Genomic DNA, 23,860 nt, shown 5'->3' on the forward strand with positions numbered 1-23,860 from the left:
ACCAGAACCAGTAGGATACTGGGACAGTCACAGCTCTAGACCAGAACCAGTAGGGTACTGGGACAGTCACAGCTCTAGACCAGAACCAGTAGGGTACTGGGACAGTCACAGCTCTAGACCAGAACCAGTAGTCACTATGGACATAACACTGGACCCATATACGGCAAGCTTCTCACAATGTTAAATACAGATAAAACGACACTCCTTGTCATGACAAAAACATTTTTGGCAAGACAAGGTATGGCAAGGAGTGGGATGTTAGCGCAAACAGACTGATATACCCAGGCTACCTCAGATTTCGTACCTCCCTGCGTTTGCGTGAAACTTTGAGGCAAATCTCTTAGAAGCATACCTCCAAACCATATGCTGTGACATCATCATATACATCATCCCCATGACAATTTCATTTAAATGTGCCAATCTCACAGGGTGAAAGAATCATTTAAATCTGCATTTAATGTTCTGAAAAATGAATCCCGGGTGTTTCTCTTCTCTATCGTGGCTATTATGTGCATCCCAGCATATGTAACATAACAACAGACTGCAGGCATTACCCTTGAAATGACAGCCACCTCAATGTTTAATTTTAGCCACCATTAGGACTGATGTGTAAGTATGGCAGTTATTTTGGGGAGACGACAGCTGATCCAAATCAAAGGGAGCCAAGGGAGATGGGATGAGATGTGAGGCTGAGAGAGAGATGCAGGCTGAGATAGTTTGGTTGGTTAGTGGGGAGTGGAGTGGAGTCCATCGAGGAACTGGAAGTAGTTGGAGTTGGCGTCTGCTTCACTGTTGTCGAATCGCTGTCACCATCAACATTTTAGTGGCCTCTGCCTGTCTCCATCTCTCTCTAGGTCACTCTCTTTCTGCTCTCTCTCTCTCTCTCTCCTCCAATCCTATTTTTCTCTCCTCTCTCCCCATGTGTTGCTGCTGTGTCCAGTGGCTGTGGAAATACTGCATTGACCTCTCAGTTTGATGAACGATTAACCTGCTACACTGACACATATTAACCCCTTGATCTCAGTTCTCAGTCTGCCTCGCAGGAGATCACTGTCGCTTCAATCCCCCCCCCCCCCGTTTTCTCCCTCTCTCTCAATTCAAATCTTAGCCAAGAGAGTAACCATGGTTACCTATTCACCACACTCTGCCCCTTTCTCCCTCTTCAGCTGTATCCCACCCTTTCCACATGCCCCTCCCTTCTGCCACTCACTAAAAAGCAAGATTTTTTTAAGGTATAAACAGGCACACCCATAATCACATATTCAGAAAGAAAGATACTAACACTCAGCCAGCCAGCCAGCCAGACAGACAGACAGACAGACAGACAGACAGACAGACAGACAGACAGACAGACAGACAGACAGACAGACAGACATCTCCAGTGGTGCTCTGCCATCCTAACAGTTTGGAACTGGGAGCCAGCCATCAATAATGAGTGTGCAGACACCACGATGTCAGCTCAGTAGACAGAGCCCAGGCACCCAGTAGACAGACAGAGCTCCTATCTATTCTACTATCTGTATGTAGAGAGGAGACCCCTGACCTATCTGATCAGACTGACACCTAGGGCTCCGTTCAGCCCCGATCACTGAAGCGTTACAGATTACGCCATAGAAATGTTAAGGCCATTTTGATTGAGCCGACACATGCAGCGTTTACCATGAATGCAGTCTCTGTTAACGCGGGAACATTGCCTTTACATTTCAATCATGCTGTAACGCTGTCCGTGATACAGATTGAGTCCCTAGCCAGGGTTAGAACATAACACCCAAGATGGTGACAGATCACAGGCCTTCTTCTTCTTGACCTCTCCTGTTACCAACAATAAGTTCATTGCTAATGTTTACAAACTTATTTTTCAAGAACTCGAGTGTCATGAAACTGTTGAAAGTTACTGCAGAGAGGTCTATCATTTCCCCGCCCTCCCGCCTAACTTCCACAGTGAGCCCGCTCTCTGTTATCATGCGATCTACACTGAACAGCTCACAGCGGAGAAGTGTAAGATATGATAAATCAGCACTAATATGATTACCCTGTGTGTCTGCTGGTTAACATTGGCTGTTTTTTACTCTCCCCAGCCCACAATCTCTCTGTTTATCCCTTCTAGTGGAAAAGCAGCTCATGCAGGATAATACTCAGAAGCCAACCCCAAAATAAAACCATGCCACCGAAGAAAAACTAAATCCCTTGATACAGTATTTATTTGAAACAACTATGTTGAGAACATTTCAATTGCTGTAACTTTAAGCTACTGGTTTGTTGGCAGATATTAGCAGCAGTCTTCTTGTTTTGTCTCTACGGTAGTTCTCAAGAGGTGCTTGGTTCACGTTATTCTACATATTAAACTTCTGTGTAATCCAATAGAACGACTACACACAATCTAGCCTAAAATGTTGGGCTGATGTACTCATCCTACTTCATTTTACTCTCACATTCGACAACTCACTGGGTAGTCTACCAGACCCCAAGCATACTCTATACAGAGGCACTTGTAAATGTTTAAAGCATTTGAATAACAGCCAAGTGAAATTTACTCTGGGACCAAAGACCAGGAGCTTTTACATAAATGAAAAGGAGAATACTGCATCATGACACAGTCCCCGATTTAATGGAAAACAAAAAAAATGGTTTTATTCTGCAGGAGGAACACAGTCAAGCACAGACTAGTGGAGGGAAACCAACGGAGAACACACACACACACACACACACACACACACACACACACACACACACACACACACACACACACACACACACACACACACACACACACACACACACACACACACACACGTCTATTATTTTCTACTGGGCCAGTTACTCTATGATCACATTCCTATCTATTATTATTTCTTATTGTTGTTGCATTGTCCAGAAGGAACCTGCAAGTCAGCATTTTGTTAGACGGTGTACATGTGTATCCTGAACATACTGTCTGACTAATACAACTTCAAACTTGAAAAAACACACACATTCACACAGACAGACACAGACACACACACACATACAAACAAACACACACACAGTCTGTGTGACTGAACACCTTTTCAATAGGCAAAACAAAGCTGCACCTGTATGCCACTGCCTTGCTGACCAAGGTACACTGAGAGGAAGCCTATAGGAAGCCTCCTCCACCTTCACCCCTACCGTGACACGCCTCCACCTGCACCCCAACCCTACCACTCCTCCACCCCTCCTTCACCCCTACCCTGATAAACCTCCACCTGCATCCTAATCCTACCACTCCTCCACCCCTCCTTCACCCCTACCCTGACACGCCTCCACCTGCATCCCAACCCTACCACTCCTCCACCCCTCCTTCACCCCTACCCTAATACACCTCCACCTGCATCCCAACCCTACCACTCCTCCACCCTTCCTTCACCCCTACCCTGATACACCTCCACCTGCATCCCAACCACTCCTCCACCCCTCCTTCACCCCTACACTGATACACCTCCACCTGCATCCCAACCACTCCTCCACCCCTCTTTCACCCCTACACTGATACACCTCCACCTGCATCCCAACCACTCCTCCACCCCTACCCTGGTAAGCCTCCACCTGCATCCCAAATCTACCACTCCTCCACCCCTTCTTCACCCCTACCCTGATACACCTCCACCTGCATCCCAACGATACACCAGGCTGCTTGTTAGGGCGCACACCTGTCACCAGCATTACGTGCATAATGACACTCACCTGGACTCCATTACCTGCCCTTTATATGTCACTCCCTTTGGTTTCTTCCCCAGTCGTCATTGTTTCTGTTTCATGTTGGTACGCTGTTTGCTTTTCTTGTTTTGTTCATTTATTAATTAATTACCCCTACCCTGATACACCTCCACCCCTACCCTTATACACCTCCACCTCCACTCCAACTCTCCTCCACCCCTACCCTTATACACCTCCACCTCCACTCCAACTCTCCTCCACCCCTACCCTCCACCCCTACCCTGATACACCTCCACCCCTACCCTTATACACCTCCACCCCTACCCTGATACCTCCACCTCCCTCCACTCCTCCACCCCTACCCTTATACACCTCCACCTCCACTCCAACTCTCCTCCACCCCTACCCTTATACACCTCCACCCCTACCCTGATACACCTCCACCTCCACCCCTACCCTTATACACCTCCACCCCTACCCTGATACACCTCCACCTCCACCCCTACCCTTATACACCTCCACCTCCACTCCAACTCTCCTAGCCCTACCCTGATACCCATCTTCCAGTGTAATCCGCAGGAGGAGCACTGGCCTTGTTGTTGAATGACAGCTGACATCACATGCCCCCACACACACACACACACACACACTAACAGTGTGCTAACTTCCTGCTTTGTGTTGGCTCCGTAATACCTGTTTTATGTGGATCTCAGGGGAGGAAGCCCCCAGGTTATTGAAATATTGTGCACAGGGGTCGAATGGGGATGTTAGTACAGGTAAATCAATGGTGGCAGTCAATACCCTACCTGGGCTAATGGCACAGGAGGTCAGGGGAGGATTGTGCCAGTCAGCTACCAGATTCAGCTGAAAACACTACTGTTGTGCTGCATATTGATTTCAACCATCATCCTGCATTTTTTACACACACAGGTTTCTATAAAGAACATTTTTGTATGTCAGAGGCAACATCCGTTTTTTGACGGTTGGTAATCCATATTTATGCAAATTACGATACAACATAATGTATCATAAGTCATAAGTCAAGCCGGGATAAATTGTAAAGCAAGACTTTATTTGTTGAGACACATTCACTGGACACACAGACACACACATTCACTCTATACGTAGACACATCAAGCAGTCTCTCTCAATGCACACACAGTCTGTGGGCTTCATTAGAATTCAGAATGCAAAATGAAGGCCTGATCTATTCAGAATTGCTCATACAGGACAAAGATAGAGACAGAGAGACAGAGAGACAGAGAGAGAGAGAGAGAGAGAGAGAGAGAGAGAGAGAGAGAGAGAGAGAGAGAGAGAGAGAGAGAGAGAGAGAGAGAGAGAGAGAGAGAGAGAGAGAGAGAGAGAGAGAGACAGAGAGACAGAGAGAGAGCCCTCCTCTCCTTCAGAGAGAGTGCCATGAGCAGCAGATTAAGAGTCAGTGTGTTCATCACCCTTCTAAAGCACTCCCATTAGCACACATTACATTACCTTCCCCACATGTTCAAATCCCTCACTGCAAGCTTCATACAACTCATCATTGCATGCCAGGATGAAAGACCTTTCAATGTTAACATCTTAACTCTAACATTCACTAGATGCCTTCAGAAAGTATTCATACCCCTTAGTTTATTCCACATTCTGTTGTGTCGCTGCCGGAATTCAAAAATAAAAAAATCTCACCCACCTACGCACACTAATCCATAATGACTAGTGTGAAAACATGTTTTTAGACATTTGCAAATGTATTGAAAATGAAATACAGACATATCTAATTTACAAAAGTTTTCATACCACTGAGTCAATGAAGAAGCACCAATTAAAGCTTCGAGTCATCTTGGGTATGTCTGTATCAGCTTTGAGTCATCTTGGGTATGTCTGTATCAGCTTTGAGTCATCTTGGGCATGTCTGTATCAGCTTTGAGTCATCTTGGGTATGTCTGTATCAGCTTTGAGTCATCTTGGGTATGTCTGTATCAGCTTTGAGTCATCTTGGGTATGTCTGTATCAGCTTTGCACATCTGGATTTGGGGATTTTCACCCATTCTTCCTTGCAGATGTCTTTCCACAGATTTTCAATGGGATTCAAGTCTGGGCTTTGGCTGGGCCACTCAAGGACTTTCAGATTCTTGTTCTGAAGCCATTCCAGCATTGCTTTGGTTGTATGCTTGGGGTCCTTCCCCTGTTGGAACATAAATCTTCGCCCCAGTCTATGGTTGTTTGCACTCTGAAGCATGCTAGAAATTGTTTTATACCCTTCCCCAGATATATACCTCATCACAATTCTATTTTGGAGAAGTACGGACAGTTCCTTGGACTTCATGGTGTTAAGGATTTGCCTGTATTTGGCTCCATTCATTGTTCCCTCTATCCTTACCAGTCTCCCTGGCGATGAAATGCATCCCCATAGCATGATGCTGCCACCACCATGCTTCAAGGTAGGAATGGTGTTATATGAGCAGTGCCTGGCTTTCTCCAGACATAACGCTTTGCATTCAGGCTAAAGAGGTACTGTCACGCCCTGACCATAGAGAGCTGTTTATTCTCTGTTGGTTGGGGCGTGATATTGACTAGGGTGGATCATCTAGGTGATTAATGGTTTATGTTGGCCTGGTATGGTTCCCAATCAGAGACAGCAGTTTATCGTTGTCTCTGATTGGGGATCATATTTAGGCAGCCATTTACTCATTGTGCTTTGTGGGATCTTGTCTACAGTAAGTTGCCTGGGTGCACACCAGTAGCTTCACGTTTCGTTTGGTAGTTTGTTGTTTTTGTTCGGTGTTCATTTATTAAAGGATAATGTACGCCTACCACGCTGCACCTTGGTCCATTCCTAATAACGATCGTGACAGAAGATCCCACCACCAAAGGACCAAGCAGCGTGGCCAGGAGGAGCAGGGATCCTGGGCCTGGGAGAAAAGGGAATGGAGGACATCATGGACATGGGAGGAGGTTATGGCAGGGGACAAGACCCTGCCATGGAAGCAGGCAGAGGCAGCGAAGGAGGATCAACGGCGACTCCAAAGTTCACGACCACGACGGAAGCCGGATAGGCAGCCCCCCAGAAAATTTGTGGATGTTTTGGTGTCTGGAGCAAGACAGTCGCCGTGAGGAGCATGGGACTAGTCTGGCACCATGTTTTGCGGAGATACGCAATGTGTCTCCAGTGCGCATCCACAGCCCGGTGCGTTCTGTGCCAGCTCCTCACACTTGCCGTGCGAAAGGGAGCATCCAGCCAGGATGAGTTGTGACGGTTCAGAGCTCCTGGTCTCCAGTGCGTCTCCTCGGTCCAGGATATCCTGCGCCGGCTCTACGCACTGTATCGCCAGTGTGCCTTCACAGCCCAATGCGTCCTGTGCCAGCGCCCCGCACTTGCCGGGCTAAAGTGAGCATCCAGCCAGGACGCGTTGTGCCAGCTCTACGCTCCAGACCTCCAGTGCGCCTCCACGGCCCAGTATATCCTTCGCCGGCCATACATACTGTGTTTCCAGTGCGCCTTCACAGTCCAGTACATCCTGTGCCTCTTCCCGCACTTGCCCTAATGTGTGTGTTATCAGCCCGGTGCCACCTGTACCGGTCCCACGCATCAGGCCTCCAGTATGCCTCCATAGTCGAGTACGTCCTGTGCCTCTTCCCCGCACTCGCCCTGAGATGCGTGTCATAAGCCCAGTGCCACCTGTACCGGTCCCACACATCAGGCCTCCAGTGCGCCTCCACAGTCCAGAGCTTCCGGCGACAGTTCCCAGTCCGGAGCGTCCAGCGACGTTTCCCAGTCCGGAGCTTCCGGTGACAGTTCCCAGTCCGGAGCTTCCGGCGATGTTTCCCAGTCCGGAGCTTCCGGTGACAGTTCCCAGTCCGGAGCTTCCGGCGATGTTTCCCAGTCCGGAGCGGTCCGTGGGCCGTTTCCCAGCCTCCTGAGACGGTCCGTGGGCCAGAGCCTCCTGAGACGGTCGGGAGTCCGGAACCTCCTGAGACGGTCCGCGGTCCAGAGCCTCCTGAGACGGTCGGCAGTCCGGAACCTCCTGAGACGGTCCGTGGGCCAGAGCCTCCTGAGACGGTCGGCAGTCCGGAACCTCCTGAGACGGTCCGTGGGCCAGAGCCTCCTGAGACGGTCGGGAGTCCGGAACCTCCTGAGACGGTCCGTGGGCCAGAGCCTCCTGAGATGGTCGGGAGTCCGGAACCTCCTGAGACGGTCCGTGGTCCAGAGCCTCCTGAGACGGTCCGCGGTCCAGAGCCTCCTGAGACGGTCCGTGGGCCAGAGCCTCCTGAGACGGTCCGTGGGCCAGAGCCTCCTGAGACGGTCGGCAGTCCGGAACCTCCTGAGACGGTCCGTGGGCCAGAGCGGACCGTCTCAGGAGATTGGTTCCCAATCAGAGACAGCTGTTTATCGTTGTCTCTGATTGGGGATCATATTTAGGCAGCCATTTACTCATTGTGCTCTGTGGGATCTTGTCTACAGTTAGTTTCTGTGTGCACACCAGTAGCTTCACATTTCATTTGGTAGTTTGTTGTTTTTGTTCGGTGTTCATTTATTAAAGGATGATGTACGCCTACCACGCTGCACCTTGGTCCATTCCTTATAACGATTGTGACAGTTAAATTTTTCTCTTATTATACCACACAATCTTTTGCCTTATGTTATCAGTGTTTCACATGCCTTTTTGCAAATCCAGGCATGCTGTCATGTGCCTTTCTCTCAGAAGTGGCTTCCGTCTGGCCACTCTCCCATAAAGCCCAGATTGGTGAAGTGCTGTAAAGACTGTTGTCCTTCTGGCAGGTTCTCAGCCAAGGAACTCTGTAGTTCTGTCAGAGAGGTCCTTCTGGTCCGGTTGCTCAGTTTGGTCAGACGGCCAGCTATAAGAAGCCCCCCGCACCCAACGTTGGAGACCACTTTGCCCTTGGAAACTTTCAACACTCTACAAATTGTGGTATACCCTTCCCTAGATATGTGCCTCATCACAATCTTGGAGATGTACAGACAGTTCCTTGGACTTTATGGTATATATTCTGCTCTGACATGCACTGTCAACTGTGGGACCTTAGAGAGGTATGTTTCTTAATAAATCATGTCCAAACAATTGAATTGGCCACAGGTGGACTCCAAGTTGTCGTGACATCTCAAGGATGATCAAAGGACATTGAACTCAATTTGGAGTGTCATAGCAAAAGGGTGTGAATGCTTGAAATTAGATATTTCTGTATTTCATTTTCAATAAATTTGCTTACATATCTAAAAACATGTTTTCACTTTGTCATTATGGGGTATTGTGGGTATTTAATCCATTTTGAATTCAGGCTGTAACACATCATAATGTGGAATACATCAAGAGCTATGAATACTTTCTGAAGGCACTGTAGGTGAACCAACGTTCCTCTTCAAATGATTACTGTCCCCTCTGTTCCGGAGACTTAGTTGCGAGATGCAGATTTTGTGAACAATTAATCCATATTTAAGGGTGTTAAGCATGTTGATACACTCAATTCCTGTGCACTGAGGGGGAAGCCGGAGTCAGCCGTTCATCAAAATGTCTCTCAGCCATTTACAGAGCCATGTAAACGGCACCCTTTCACCGGCTCTGTTCAAAGCCCCCTCCACACACAGCATAGCTCAGCACTGCTTGTTGCTCCAAGCTATTTTTGTGAGAACTTGCTTCAGCATTTTTTCAGTCAAACATTGTTTGTCAAGTTGCCTTTTCCACTGCAGGGGAAAGGCACGCAAGCATGCGTGTAGGATTGTTTTTGTGGGGTTAAAATATGTGTTTTACAGAATGCATAGAATGTGTTTGTGTGAGTGTTTGTGCATTTATCCTCGCTTGTTCTATGTGTGTCACATTCTATGTGTGTCACATTCTATGTGTGTAACATTCTATGTGTGTAACATTCTATGTGTGTCACATTCTATGTGTGTCACATTCTATGTGTGTAACATTCTATGTGTGTCACATTCTATGTGTGTAACATTCTATGTGTGTCACATTCTATGTGTGTAACATTCTATGTGGGTCACATTCTATGTGTGTAACATTCTATGTGTGTAACATTCTGTGTGTCTACAGTGCTATATGTGCATTTTTAAATGTATGTCCTTATGTGTGATGGCATATTGTGTGTGTTTGGGAGTGTGTGGCATGTGAATGTTTGTGTATGTGTCATAACACATTTCATATGTGTGTGCGTTAAGATCCTACAGTGCTGTGTGAGATTGTGCGCATTTTTGGCAAATAAGCATAGTGTGTGTATTTGTGTGTGTGTATATGTTTTGTGTGATAAGTAGCATTCCCCCATCCATCCAGGCCTTGCCCCAGCATGCTCTATGACTGACACACTGACTAATACACAGACAGATAAACACACTCACTGACAAACACGATAAGGATTCGCCTAGGAAACACTGACACAGACTGACTGATGGATGTCCATGGAGACCAGTCACCAAGACTGACACCATGTCAGTCTTTATCACAGCAGAGTGCCATGCCAACCAAATCATTACGAGAGTTAGAGACAGATGCAGAGAGAGAGAGAGATACACAGAGAGAGAGATACACAGAGAGAGAGAGAGAGAGAGAGAGAGAGAGAGGGATAGATGGATGAATTGAGGGACAGTGAGAGAGAGAAACATGGAAAACGTACTTTATATGGAGTGAAAAAGGTATTGGGTGAGAATATGGAGGAGTAAACAGGAAAGAAACAAGCTTGTAATACCTGACGGCAGGGCACCTCTTTATCACAGGGCACGTCCCTGTCATCCCTTCCTTCTGCTTTACTATTCTATCATTGCCTTCTTGGTCTCACCCCATCATTCACATCTCACTTAGTTTTACTCCATCCACTCCCTCTATCATCCCTCTTCTTTTCCTCTGTGATCCTTCAAATCCTCTATTCATATAATGCTTGTGTCTCTCTCTCCTCACCCCTTTCAGTCCGAATGCTCTTTCCACACCTCTCCTCTCTCCTCCGCTGGTTTCTACACCATTCCCCTCTCCACGATCTCTCTCCACCCCTCTCTCCTCCACTGGTTTCTACACCATTCCCCTCTCCACGATCTCTCTCCACCCCTCTCTCCTCCACTGGTTTCTACACCATTCCCCTCTCCACGATCTCTCTCCACCCCTCTCTCCTCCACTGGTTTCTACACCATTCCCCTCTCCACCCCTCTCTCCTCCGCTGGTTTCTACACCATTCCCCTCTCCACCCCTCTCTCCTCCGCTGGTTTCTACACCATTCCCCTCTCCACCCCTCTCTCCTCCGCTGGTTTCTACACCATTCCCCTCTCCACCCCTCTCTCCTCCGCTGGTTTCTACACCATTCCCCTCTCCACGATCTCTCTCCACCCCTCTCTCCTCCGCTGGTTTCTACACCATTGCCCTCTCCACGATCTCTCTCCACCCCTTTCTCCCACGCTGTGCGAAATAGAAGCGCTCGCGCAGACTCGGGTTACCATAGTGACCTGCTCACTCACCATCTTGCGTGTCTCCGTCACATCAGCAGCAGGGGTGTCCATCGCCTGGCTCTGCAGTTCCCAACACGGGGCAGCTCCATCACTCCACACTGAGGACTGGGGCCTGGCCTGGGGGCTGGGGCTCTCACTCACTGGTGCTGCTGCACCCAGTAAAAAACTAGGAGCGAAAAAAATGCAAGAGTAGCAAAATATATAAATAAATGAGTACAACTGAGTCAACAGTCTCCATATAACCCCATCCAGCAGACCTCTGAGAAGAGATAAAATAATAAAGGCGTGCGTGTTGTTCACCATGGCACTCAGAATAATCATCCTTCCTAACCATAGGGCAGAATCAGTGATTTATCACAGTAATCATGTATGACGTCACTAACTGCAGCCTGCCTGCTCCTCTCTGGCCTTCAGAGAGCTCAACTAGGAGACACTGGGGGCTGCTCTCCCCCACTGTCACATTCTCCCTGTGACATCACCAGCCTGGATGTGTAGCCCTCTGCCTATGTATCCTTCTCAGTCATGTTCCCACTCAGCTTGTTGAGCATTGTTGGAGTGACCTCACCAAACAGTGACCTTAACAAACGGTCAACCAAAAATACCACTTGGTAAAATACCACACATTTGAGTCATTTAGCAGATGTTCTTATCCAGAGCAATTAGGGCTAAGTGCCTTGCTCAAGAGCACATCAACAGATTTTTTAACTAGTTGGCTCAGGGATTTGAACCAGTGACCTTTTGGTTACTGGCCCAATGCTGTTAACCGTTAGGCTACCTGCCACCCCATGATGCTTTGTGGTCATCATAATCATGGCAAGATCATTGCAATGTCTAGTTGCTGCATTACTACCATTATCATCATCACCATTACACTGTAATAAACATCATCATCAACATCCTCGCAGGCATGCAGGCGCTAACTGTAGTGCTCTCTGATCACACACAGCCAGTCAAGCAGACAGAGGAAAAGCCCCTAGCCTCAGTTTGTCTGACTTTGCATGGCTGTATTGAGCTCTTATGTTGCCACTGACCCGAAACAAACTCCCTCAAGATATTGTGCCTTGATGCAGACAAGCTGCCATGGCTCCAAAGAAGAATGGTCACTGAAAGCTTGACCGCTTTCATTACCCACCACATTTACTAACACGTGATCTAACCAAAGTCCCCCACCTCAATACCATCACCCAACCGGCTTAGCCAATATACGACCAAACCATGTAAAACTGACCGCTTTCATTACCCACCACATTTACTAACATGTGATCTAACCAAAGTCCCCCACCTCACTACCATCACCCAACCGGCTTAGCCAATATACGACCAAACCATATAAAACTGACCGCTTTCATTACCCACCACATTTACTAACACGTGATCTAACCAAAGTCCCCCACCCCACTACCATCACCCAACCGGCTTAGCCAATATACGACCAAACCATGTAAAACTTGACCGCTTTCATTACCCACCACATTTACTAACACGTGATCTAACCAAAGTCCCCCACCTCACTACCATCACCCAACCGGCTTAGCCAATATACGACCAAACCATGTAAAACTGACCGCTTTCATTACCCAACCAATTTTTAATAACATGATCCAACCGTAACCCTCCCGCTTCCAGTCACCCATGTGACACATGAGTGAGCAGCAGCATGATCGCGTTCCATTATGCGACCGGCTTTACTAACACATTGTCGAACCTTATAGTATATCCGACCACTCTCACTCCCATGGAGCACATGAAGGAAAACCATCTATGGCCCCCAGTCCCCCAGCGGTCCCTACCCAGCAGTCTCTACCCAGCGTTCCCTACCCAGCGTTCCCTACCCAGCGGTCCCTACCCAGCGGTCCCTACCCAGCGGTCTCTACCCAGCGTTCCCTACCCAGCGTTCCCTACCCAGCAGTCCCTACCCAGCGGTCCCTACCCAGCAGTCTCTACCCAGCGGTCGCTGGGTGGTCCTTACCCAGACGTCGCTGGGTGGTCCTTACTCAGCGGCCCTACCCAGCGGTCTAGTTGAGCCGACCACCGTCACTCCCACAGTACCTTTCATTAACACAAGAAGGTAACCCATCTATGGCTCCCAGTCTCCACCCAGACTCCCCTGCTGTAAGGGACATAGACATGAGCACATCCCCCCCCCAGGGGAAATTCCACTATTTCTAATGATGTCAACTCAATGGATTATGGTATTAATTTGATATCATTAACCATTGTCATTCTCCCCAACTATTATTCAATTATTAATGCCAGTCATCATGGCCCCAGAAGGGCCGACACCCAGGCCTAGGCTGGACACTCAATCAAACCAATCACAGCTAATTATATCTGCTCTGTCATCAATGGCAGGCAGCTTAGCAGCTCTGCTGAGAATGGGTCAGTCAGTGCTCATGCAATATCCAGACTCTGGTTATTAAGATTGAAGTGATGCCAGATCGTGCAAAAGGAAACCTAGATCTTTGTCCTTCCCTCCTGTGGTTAGGACAATGTATAGGCACATGAGGGGACAATGTATAGGCACATGAGGGGACAATGTATAGGCACATGAGGGGACAATGTATAGGCACATGAGGGGACAATGTATAGGCACATGAGGGGACAATGTATGAGGGGAGAAACGCTGATATGTGTGACATGATAACAGAGGCTGTAATGCCATGCAGTTCATCACACTGCATTATTCAGGGACAGCCCTAGGTTGTTCCCACAAATTCAGCCAATCATAGCTGATCAGCAAGTCTCTCCAGCATGCTAGCAGTCAACTTCACCCTCCATCCTGTCGACACCAGCAAGTTGGGCTGCTATCAATCAATCAATCAATCCCAGCCTATATAGAGATCAGCCAACTTCTTGCCCTATTGAGAATAGTGCCAGTCTCATCTATATCCCCCTCTTGTTTTCTTTTAAAAAGTCAAAAGTTTCTCTCTCACACACACACACACAACCACACCCACCCACCCACACACATACACACAACCACATTTATACAGTAAAATACACGTCTTACTGTGGTATTTTCTCTCTAACGTAACACTCCAAAATGGTGAACAGAGCTGTGCAGATTGACAATGCTCAAGTCTGATTTGAACTTGATTCAGGTGACAAGAGCCCTGAGAGGTTAAGTCCCAGACAGCTTTGCTCTTGGCTAGGTGTGCAGGTGTAATCTCCCCTCTTCCTGTTTGCTTGTTTTCATCTGCCTCATCAGTTATGCAGTGATGTGACTCTGAAATGAAAGTGCAGGCTGGCCTGATTTCTCATATGACTGAGATCTCCCATCCCACACTTAATTTGTGACAACAACAAAGTTATGACTCTCAGCTTGGTTTTGGCAGTTCAAATTAGTCTGCCAACTGGGCATAGTTGACCTGTCTGCTCTTCTCTTCCTCAGGCAAACAGCCGACCAGGGGCTTGTGTGGATTATGTGGGCTTGCTAACACAGTGATGTTCCTTTATTCTTTACTGTATAACTCAAATCTAGCGAGCTATATATTAAAATCTAGTTAGCTCTATATCAAAATCTAGTGAGATCTATATCAAAATTGAGTGATCTCTATATTAAAATCTAGTGAGCTCCATATTAAAATCTATCGAGTTGAATATTAAAATCTAGTGAGCTCTATATTAAAATCTAGTAAGCTCTATATTAAAATCTAGTAAGCTCTATATTAAAGTCTAGTGAGTTCTATATTAAAATCTATTGAGCTCTATATCAAAATCTAGTGAGCTCTATAATAAAATCTTGTGAACTCTATTAAAATCTAGCAAGCTCTATAATTCAAATCTATATTAAAATCTAGCTGAGCCCTATATTAAAATCTAGCAATCTGTATATTAAATTCTAGTGAGCTCTATAGTAAAATCTAGCTGAGCTAGATTTTAAAATATAGATCGCTAGATTTTAAAATCTAGCAATATCTATCTTAAAATCTAGTGAGATCTATATTAAAATCTAGTGAGCTATATATTAAAATCTAGCTGAGCCCTATATCAAAATCTAGTGAGCTCTATATTAAAATCTAGCAAGCTCTATATTAAAATCTAGCGAGCTCTATATAAAAATCTAGCGAACTCCATATTAAAATCTAGCGAGCGCTATGTTAAAATCTAGCGAGCTCTATATTCAAATCTAGTGAGCTCTAAATTAACATTTACTGAGATCTATATTAAAATCTTGTGAGCTCTATATTAAAGTCTAGTGAGTTCTATATTAAAATCTAGTGAGCGCTATAATAAAATCTAGTGAGCTCTATAATAAAATCTTGTGAGCTCTGTATTAAAATCTAGCAAGCTCTATATTCAAATCTAGATGAGTGCCATATTAAAATCTAGCAATCTGTATATTAAAATCTAGTGAGCTCTATATTAAAATCTAGCGAGCTCTATATTCAAATTTAGTGAGTTCTATATTAAAATCTACTGAGATCTATAATAAAATCATGTGAGCTCTATATTAAAATCTAGTGAGCTCTATATTAAAATCTAGTGAGCTGTATATCAAAATCTAGTGAGCTCTATATCAAAATCTAGTGAGCTCTATCAAAATCTATTGACTTCAATATTCAAATCTAGTGAGCTCTATATTAAAATCTAGTAAGCTCTATATTAAAGTCTAGTGAGTTCTATATTAAAATCTATTGAGCTCTATATCAAAATCGTGTGAACTCTGTATTAAAATCTAGCAAGCTCTATATTCAAATCAATATTCAAATCTAGCTGAGCCCTATATTAAAATCTAGTGAGCTCTAAATTAAAATCTAGTAAGCTCTATATTAAAATCTAGTGAGATCTATATTAAAAGCTAACTGACTGTAACAAGCAAAATGATGTCAATTCTGAGCAGTGTTCCTTAACAACAACTCAGTTTGGGTGAAAGGGGTAAGAGTTCAAATTCATGGGATGTCCTACAGCAGGTCAACTATGTCTTGAATAAAATATTCCACTTGCACGCTATTAAGTAATCTAAAAGTTAACCTCTCCTTGTGAATCATGACATTGTTTAATTTTAATAACACGCATATTAGGTAAAGAGGTGCCAATGGCTGTGCACTGTCAAGACTGAAAGGGATTATGGGGCAGCCTGGGCCACAGCTACATGACAGATCCCTAACAGTTCCAAGGCCAAAACTAATTCAGTGTAGCAGGCTTCTGGATTGGCTTGGAGTGTGAAGCCCGGGGAAATTATGTCGAAACCCTTCAATCCATAGAGGACAATGCTTAATAAATAATGTGCCTGTTTACCTCTGACTGTCCACCACTTGCTATTGGTCACCTTTTGACCCAGTCTGGTTTTAATCCATTTCAATTCATCTCAAGGACATTTTTAGGGAATATCTTTGGTGGGGGGATGGGAGGGAAGGAATGAATGAAGGGAGGAAGGGAAAGAACCACTTGTGTGTGTTTGAAGAGCTAGATTTATCCTTGTCTTTACAACTACGAGATGTCTTGATCTTTTTAAAACCCTGCCCTTGGCTAAAAGGCCTTGTCTCTCATGTGATATTTAAAGTGACATTCTTCTCCACCTCCCAGGGCCACTCTGTGACTTGTACTGGTCCTATGAGTGGAGAGGAGAGGGATGTGCACTTCCATTACCCACACAGCTCCACCTCACATGTACTAACAGGCCCTGTTTGATCTGAGCACTTTAAACATCTGCTATAAGAGAAACATTAAAAACTTAACGTCATCTTACATTTTTACATCTGTAGTTACAAGCCAAATGGTTAAGAATAAGCACAGAGGCTTGTAGTTATAATGGCATACAGCACAGTCGTTCACTGAGCAATTAAGAGTGAAGCAGTGATAAACTAGGTACTAGCAAGCATCACATCTGACATGGTGCCAATGTTTAATGAAAACAATTTCCACTATCTCCACAGATGTAAGAGCAGTGAGACTGGTTTATGGGATCTATGTTTAAGACCAGCAGTGGATGAGGTTTGGACGATTTGAGTGGACCAGAGATGAGAGTAAAGTCAGACACATAGAAAATGTTTGTTTTTTTCCATTTTTTTCATTTTGCTCACTACTTAGTTTCTTGGGGAAAATATTCTCTATAAAGTTGTGTATTTATTGGTTTATTAACTTTTTCTGTCCATTGCGCTCTATTTCATATATTTAACCCTTAAATCCAACTCCACAATTCACAATTAAATAACTTTTCATTCTCAGAATGGCAGCTTTCCCCCAGTCATATCACAAACAGAAATGCCTGTGAGCACTGCTCCAAAATTAGCTTGGAGCTGAAATCCAACTTCAGCCATCCACCACCAGCTGAGGCATAACTGGCCCATGACCAGTGCTTGAAGGGCCTCTTTTAAAGCACTCTCCTCTCCCCCATTCTAGCCTAACCACCCATCGCACAACACACTTCACCCTCAATCTAATCCTGCCCAGTGCTCCACTTTGCCCCCTAACGCCCCATTAATAACTTAGCCCCTATCATAAACTCACGAAATCAAACTGTGCCCACTGACTGCTGTGCCAGGCAGCAATCTCATTCTGCCAGACTGCCCACCCAAAACACACTGCTGCACATTAGCATTTCAATCCGCTCGTAACCGTATCGTTGTGTTGCAGATAGAGGCGGTAGATCTTCATTCATCAACCCTAATCTATCTGCTCCTTGTTCTCAATCAGAGGGGCTCCTCTGTGGGCCACAGTTATAGTGTATTTTAACCTGCATGCCTCAGTCATGTGCCGCGCACGGTGCCTCCGCATTATTCACACGATTTGGGGACACTAATCATTGTCAAGAGAGAATAACCAAACGAAACAGATGACCGCAAATAATGTGGCTTAATAGTACCCACTGTGCACACACTGGTTAACTCAACGTTGTTTTCACGTTATTTCAGTGAAATTACGTTGAACCAGCGTGGAATAGACGTTGAATTGACGTCTATACCCAGTGGGTAAAGCCTAATAACTTTTTCTCAGAACTATTGGCCTATTGAATAGGAAATATTTAATAAGCCACACATTCGGCTACTCAGCAGAACTGTGAAATACGAGCCATAACAATACAATTATTTTAATTAAAGGCAATCTTTTTTTTAAATTAGGCTACTGCCCTGTGCATTTATCAATTGTTATCAATGCCATTTGCCAAAGACACGACACCAATGTCAGAAACAGGCAATTTAACGAGACGCGCATATGTCTTCTTATGAATTAAGTATGAAGTACACGAATCACTTGACTTTCCTGTTTCATTCGTACGCACTCTCACCAAATTAAATGTATCGTCTCGCCACAATTCATGGATAAAGGCGCCGAAACCCCTCACATTTCCGGACGATAATGTAGGCTATCCGCTTGTTTCTTTCCAGAAACATGGTTGATATTCCGTCCTTAAATTCTGAAACGCGGTCCTTATTATAGCAATAACCTTAACATTCATCAGTTTACATTGATGCGCGTCGCTGCGTGCACGCAGACGAACGCGCGCCCAAACGCACGCAAATCCACACATACAGACACCGCCGCATTAATTCGTTAACGACAACCGCAAATGAAATATATTGGAACAGCGAAAACTATTTAGCAGATAAAGAATAGGCTTGTCATACCCCAACTCTGCTTTATGAAAGCTTAGAATCCAAAGTCAAACAACGGGATTTGTTTAACATGCGACACACGAATAACGTCCCTTATACTCTGATACCATTTAATGAATCTTACCTTTCGTTTTAATATATTCCTTAAACTGCAGAGGCGTAGCCTATAGTCAGCGTCTTCTCTCCCCTGTCCCTCTCTCGTTCTTTCTCTCTCTCTCCAACCCGCCCTCTCTCTCTCGCTCTCAAATTAATTCACCCTTTTTCGGCGCTTGTACCACAGTGCCGTGTTTTCCCGACCTAAGAAAGCAGAGCCCGTTCATTTTACATGGCCAGATGGAAAAATACAACCACCGAAAGTGGGTGATGGAAAAATCATGACACAACATAGGCCTGGTAAACTATTTCGTGTAAATACGAATCGTCGAGGATAAATATAGACATCTAATAGAAACATGTCCGTTTCTCCAGGCATACGTAGCCCACTAATAAACACGCGCGCACGGCTGGAAGGGATGAGAATTGACAACAAACGACAACACAAAATGCGCCTTTTCCCATTGTTTGAGACCAGTCTGGTTGAATAGGATTATATTCCCTTGTCTCAGAGGCAGGACGATTAATAATTTACATAACTTTAGGCTAGTCTTTCATATTATGTTATACAATGAAGTACTGCACCTCTCTTGCCTAGATGCACCTTGACATTCCCTGTATCCGACGCTTAGGTGTTTACTATTGTCGGTATTGCGCTTTGGAAGTGCACCTCCCACTCCTCTCATTGCGATGTAACGAGGACGCAATGCCTATTGCTATATAGATTCATACACCAGCAGCGTCCTAAACACGTTTTGTTATTGTGCTGAATAGTTTACTTTCTCAAAGTTGGGGCAACAATATCAATCAATATAATTAAATTAATCCCAAAGTTGTTGCGCAAATGAAAGTCACACACTACAAGACGCAGCAAATTGAGTTTTTGAAAAGGTGGCCATATTATCCAAGGTTTATGGTGCAGGTGTGTGAAGGTGAATACACATTTGTCACATGTCACAAATAGCAGATCATGCAAGACACATTCTCACTGCTTCACTTGGTTTAATGGACTACCGTCTCCGATGTGGCAGGGCCTGCAAACTATTACAGACTACAAAGGGAAGCACAGCCAAGAGCTGCCCAGTGACAGAGCCTACCAGACGAGCTAAATAACTTCTATGCTTGCTTCCAGGCAAGTAACACTGAAACATGCACAAGAGCATCAGCTGTCCCGAGGACTGCGTGATCATGCTCTCCACAGCCGATGTGAGTAAGACCTTTAAACAGGTCAACATTCACAAGGCCAGAAGGATTACCAGGACGTGTACTCCGAGCATGAGCTCACCAACTGGCAAGTGTCTTCACTGACATTTTCAACCTCTGTAATACCAACATGTTTCAAGCAGACCACCATAGTCCTTGTGCCCAAGAACACTAAGGTAACCTGCCTAAATGACTACCAACCTGTAGCACTCACGTCTGTAGCCATGAAATGCTTTGAAAGGCTGGACATGGCTCAACACCATTATCCCAGAAACCCTAGACCCACTCCAATTTGCATACCGCACCAACAGATCCACAGATGATGCAATCACTATTGTGCTCCACACTACCCTTTCACACCTGGACAAAAGGAACACCTATGTGAGAATGCTATTCATTGATTACAGCTCAGCGTTCAACACCATAGTGCCCTCAAAGCTCATCACTAAGCTAAGGTCCCTGGAACTAAACACCCCCCTCTGCAACTGGATCTTGGACTTCCTGACGGGGCGCCCGCAGGTGGTAAGGGTAGGTAACAACACATCTGCCATGCTGATCCTCAACACAGGAGCCCCTCAGGGGTCCGTGCTCAGTCCCCTCCTGTACTCCCTGTTCACTCATGACTGCACGGCCAGGCACGACTCCAACACCATCATTAAGTTTGCTGATGACACAACAGTGGTAGGCCTATCACCGACAACGATGAGACAGCCTATCGGGAGGAGGTCAGAGACCTGACTGTGTGGTGCAAGGACAACAACCTCTCCCTCAACGTGATCAAGACAAAGGAGATGATTGTGGACTACAGAAAAAGGAGGACCGAGCACGCCCCCATTCTCATCGACGGGGCAATAGTGGAGCAGGTTGAGAGCTTCAAGTTCCTTGGCGTCCACATCACCAACAAACTAACATGGTCCAAGCACACCAAGACAGTCACGAAGAGGGCACGACAAAATCTATCCCCCTCAGGAGACTGAAAAGATTTGGCATGGGTCCTCCGATCCTCAAAAGGTTTTACAACTGCACCATCGAGAGCAACCTGATGGGTTGCATCACTGCCTGGTATGGCAACTGCTTGGCCTCCGACCGCAAGGCACTACAGTGGGTAGTGTGTATGGCCCAGTACATCACCGGGGCCAAGCTTCCTGCCATCCAGGACCTCTATACCTCTATACCGTGCTTCTACACCTGCATTGCTTGCTGTTTGGGCTTTTAGGCTGGGTTTCTGTACAACACTTTGAGATATCAGCTGATGTACGAAGGGCTATATAACTAAATTTGAAATTTGATATACCAGGCGGTGCCAGAGGAAGACCCTAAAAATTGTCAAAGACTCCAGCCACCCTAGTCATAGACTGTTCTCTCTGCTACCGCACGGCAAGCGGTACCGGAGCGCCAAGTCTAGGCCCAAGAGGCTCCTAAATAGCTTCCATCCCCAAGTCATAAGACTCCTGAACTGCTAATCAAATGGCTAACACCCCCCCCCAACACACACACACACACTGGAATGCTGCTGCTACTGTCTGTTATATCTATGCATAATCACTTTAATAACTCTACCGACATGTACAACATATTACCTCAATTACCTCGATACCAGTGAACCCACACATTGAGTCTGTACCGGGACCCCTGTATATAGCCCCGCTATTGTTATTTACTGCTGCTATTTAATCATTTGTTATTCTTAACTCTTACTTTCTTTTTCTATTTTCTTAAAACTGAATTGTTGGTTAAGGGCTTGTAAGTAAGCATTTCACTGTAAGGTCTACACCTGTTGTATTGTGCGCATGTGACAAATAGAATTTACTTTGATTTGATTTAGATTGAAAAGCATCTGCTGTTGTGAACGGTGGAGGCTGCTAAGGGTAGGACGGCTATAGTAATGGCTGGAATGGAGTCAATGGAATGGTATCAAACGCATGGTTTCCATGTGGTTGATACCACTCCATTGACTCCATTCCAGACATTATTATGAGCCGTCCTACCCTCAGTAGCCTCCAGTGAAATACATATAAACCTGACAGAAAGCTGATGAAGATAAATGTGCATCTGTGTGTTTTTAGTTGTTACTCTACAGGTTATACTCAGGGTTTGAAGTTGACTCAACTTAGATAGAGAGAGAGAGAGAGAGAGAGAGAGAGAGAGGAGAGAGAGAGAGAGGGGGACAGCAAGAGGGAGAGAGGGAGTGTGAGAGAGAGAGTGGGAGAGAGGGGTAGAGTGAAAGGGATATATATAGAAAGAGAGCATATGAGTGTGTGAGAGAGAGAGAAAGTGAGGGGGATAGAGAGAAAAATAGTATTTGGGTGTATGTGTGTGAGAGAGAGGTAGAGAGAGGAGGGGATAGAGAGAGTTTGTGTGTGAGGGGGGAGGTAGAGATGCACGTGTGCTTTTATTAGGGAACGTTCTCTGCTGTTTGGCTCTGACAAGTTCCCTTGGCAACGATCAAGCACATACAGTACCTAGAGCCCCACCCCTCAGCACACACATTCACTTATTGCTATGAATCTTTCAGAACGGGTCTGTGTTCTCTCTATTCAGTAAGATTTCTCTCAAATATGAGATCAATATTGTGATACTCAGGGATGGGAGGGGGCGTGTCAGTGGGAGGGGGCGATTGGGGGACTGAGAGAGGAAGGAGAGGTCATTGCAATGAGAGACTGTGTCTGTGCAATAGAGAGAGAGAGAGAGAGGAGAGAAGGGGGGCAGGGGATAATCAGATGGGCGATTAGTGGTGAATTGATAACGTTCTATATTCAGACATGGTGAATCAGTCTTTTTCACAGCCACTCTTCTCTCTCTCTCTCTGACAAACACACACACTCTTCACCGTCATTGTCATGTCCTATCTCCCTATACCTTCCTTGTCATTCCATGTGAGTAACAGACCATTTCATGAAAGTCAGTACATTACATGTGATTGGGGCTCCCTCTAAGGTCTGTGTTTGGAATGGTGCCCACTCAATGCCCCCATTATGTACATGGCCTAAGCTGCCCAACCCCTTACCCCCCACCGTCTCTCTTCCGTTTACCCCACCAGTCCGACTCGCTGCAGTACACAATAGAGCACTCACTCCACTGACATATCTAGACGATTAGCTTTCTTTCTCCCTCTCCTCCCTGTCCCCTACCATCTCTCTATGCAGTAACAGTGTGTCATTGTTCACAGCCTATAGAAGTCCCCAGGAATTCCATACCAATGTGCAGCGCTTTTGCATTGCATCGCTCTCCCCTCCTCCTTCTCCCCTCCCCTGCATGCCTCCCTCCATCCCTTTCTCTATTAAATTTCCAGTCACACAACAGTGCAGTGGATATCCCTCCCTCTCTCTAACTCACTCACACACACCACATCCCTCCCTCCTCCTCTCCCTCTCTTCTTCTCTCTTTCACACACAGAGCTGTTGTCTGTCTGCCTGGATCTCTATCACTGCCTCTTGATATTGACTGTTCTTTCTCCACTTTGAACCTCTCAATCTCTCTCACCCTTGATATAGACCGCTCTCTTTTCACCTCCAATCTCTTCATCTCTCCACCCTCATCATTTAAAAGAGCCACACACACATCCACTCCTCCTTCTCTCACTCCCTATTTGTGTCCCTGTACTGCAGTGTCTGCTCAGGCTGTATGATCAGGAGTGACCCCCCCCTCCCCGGCACTGGGGGGTTCTGTTCTGGCTGTCAGGGCAGCCTATAAGTGACTGAGTGGACACCACAAGCCGTTAAATTAATAGAGACGGGAGCCGCTGGAAGGTTGCAGTTCACATGAAGGTAGAGCACTTTCAACCTAGTATCTGTGGCTCTGAGTTTTGGTTAAAGCTCTGTCCTGCTACGCTGGGTTGATGTTCCTGTTCCTCTCTGTCTTGGGCTGTGTTAGCACATTG

At 45.8% G+C, this 23,860-nt stretch overlaps 1 pseudogene; it reads right to left on the reverse strand.

Moving 5' to 3' along the window:
* LOC135554419 (leucine-rich repeat-containing protein 4B-like) overlaps positions 1-18,934 on the reverse strand; it is a 30,589-nt pseudogene extending 11,655 nt beyond the window's left edge.
* Positions 18,935-23,860: the final 4,926 nt, after the last annotated feature.

The sequence above is a fragment of the Oncorhynchus masou genome, chromosome 14, assembly GCF_036934945.1.
Source record: "Oncorhynchus masou masou isolate Uvic2021 chromosome 14, UVic_Omas_1.1, whole genome shotgun sequence".
In the NCBI taxonomy this organism is placed as follows: Eukaryota; Metazoa; Chordata; class Actinopteri; order Salmoniformes; family Salmonidae; genus Oncorhynchus; species Oncorhynchus masou.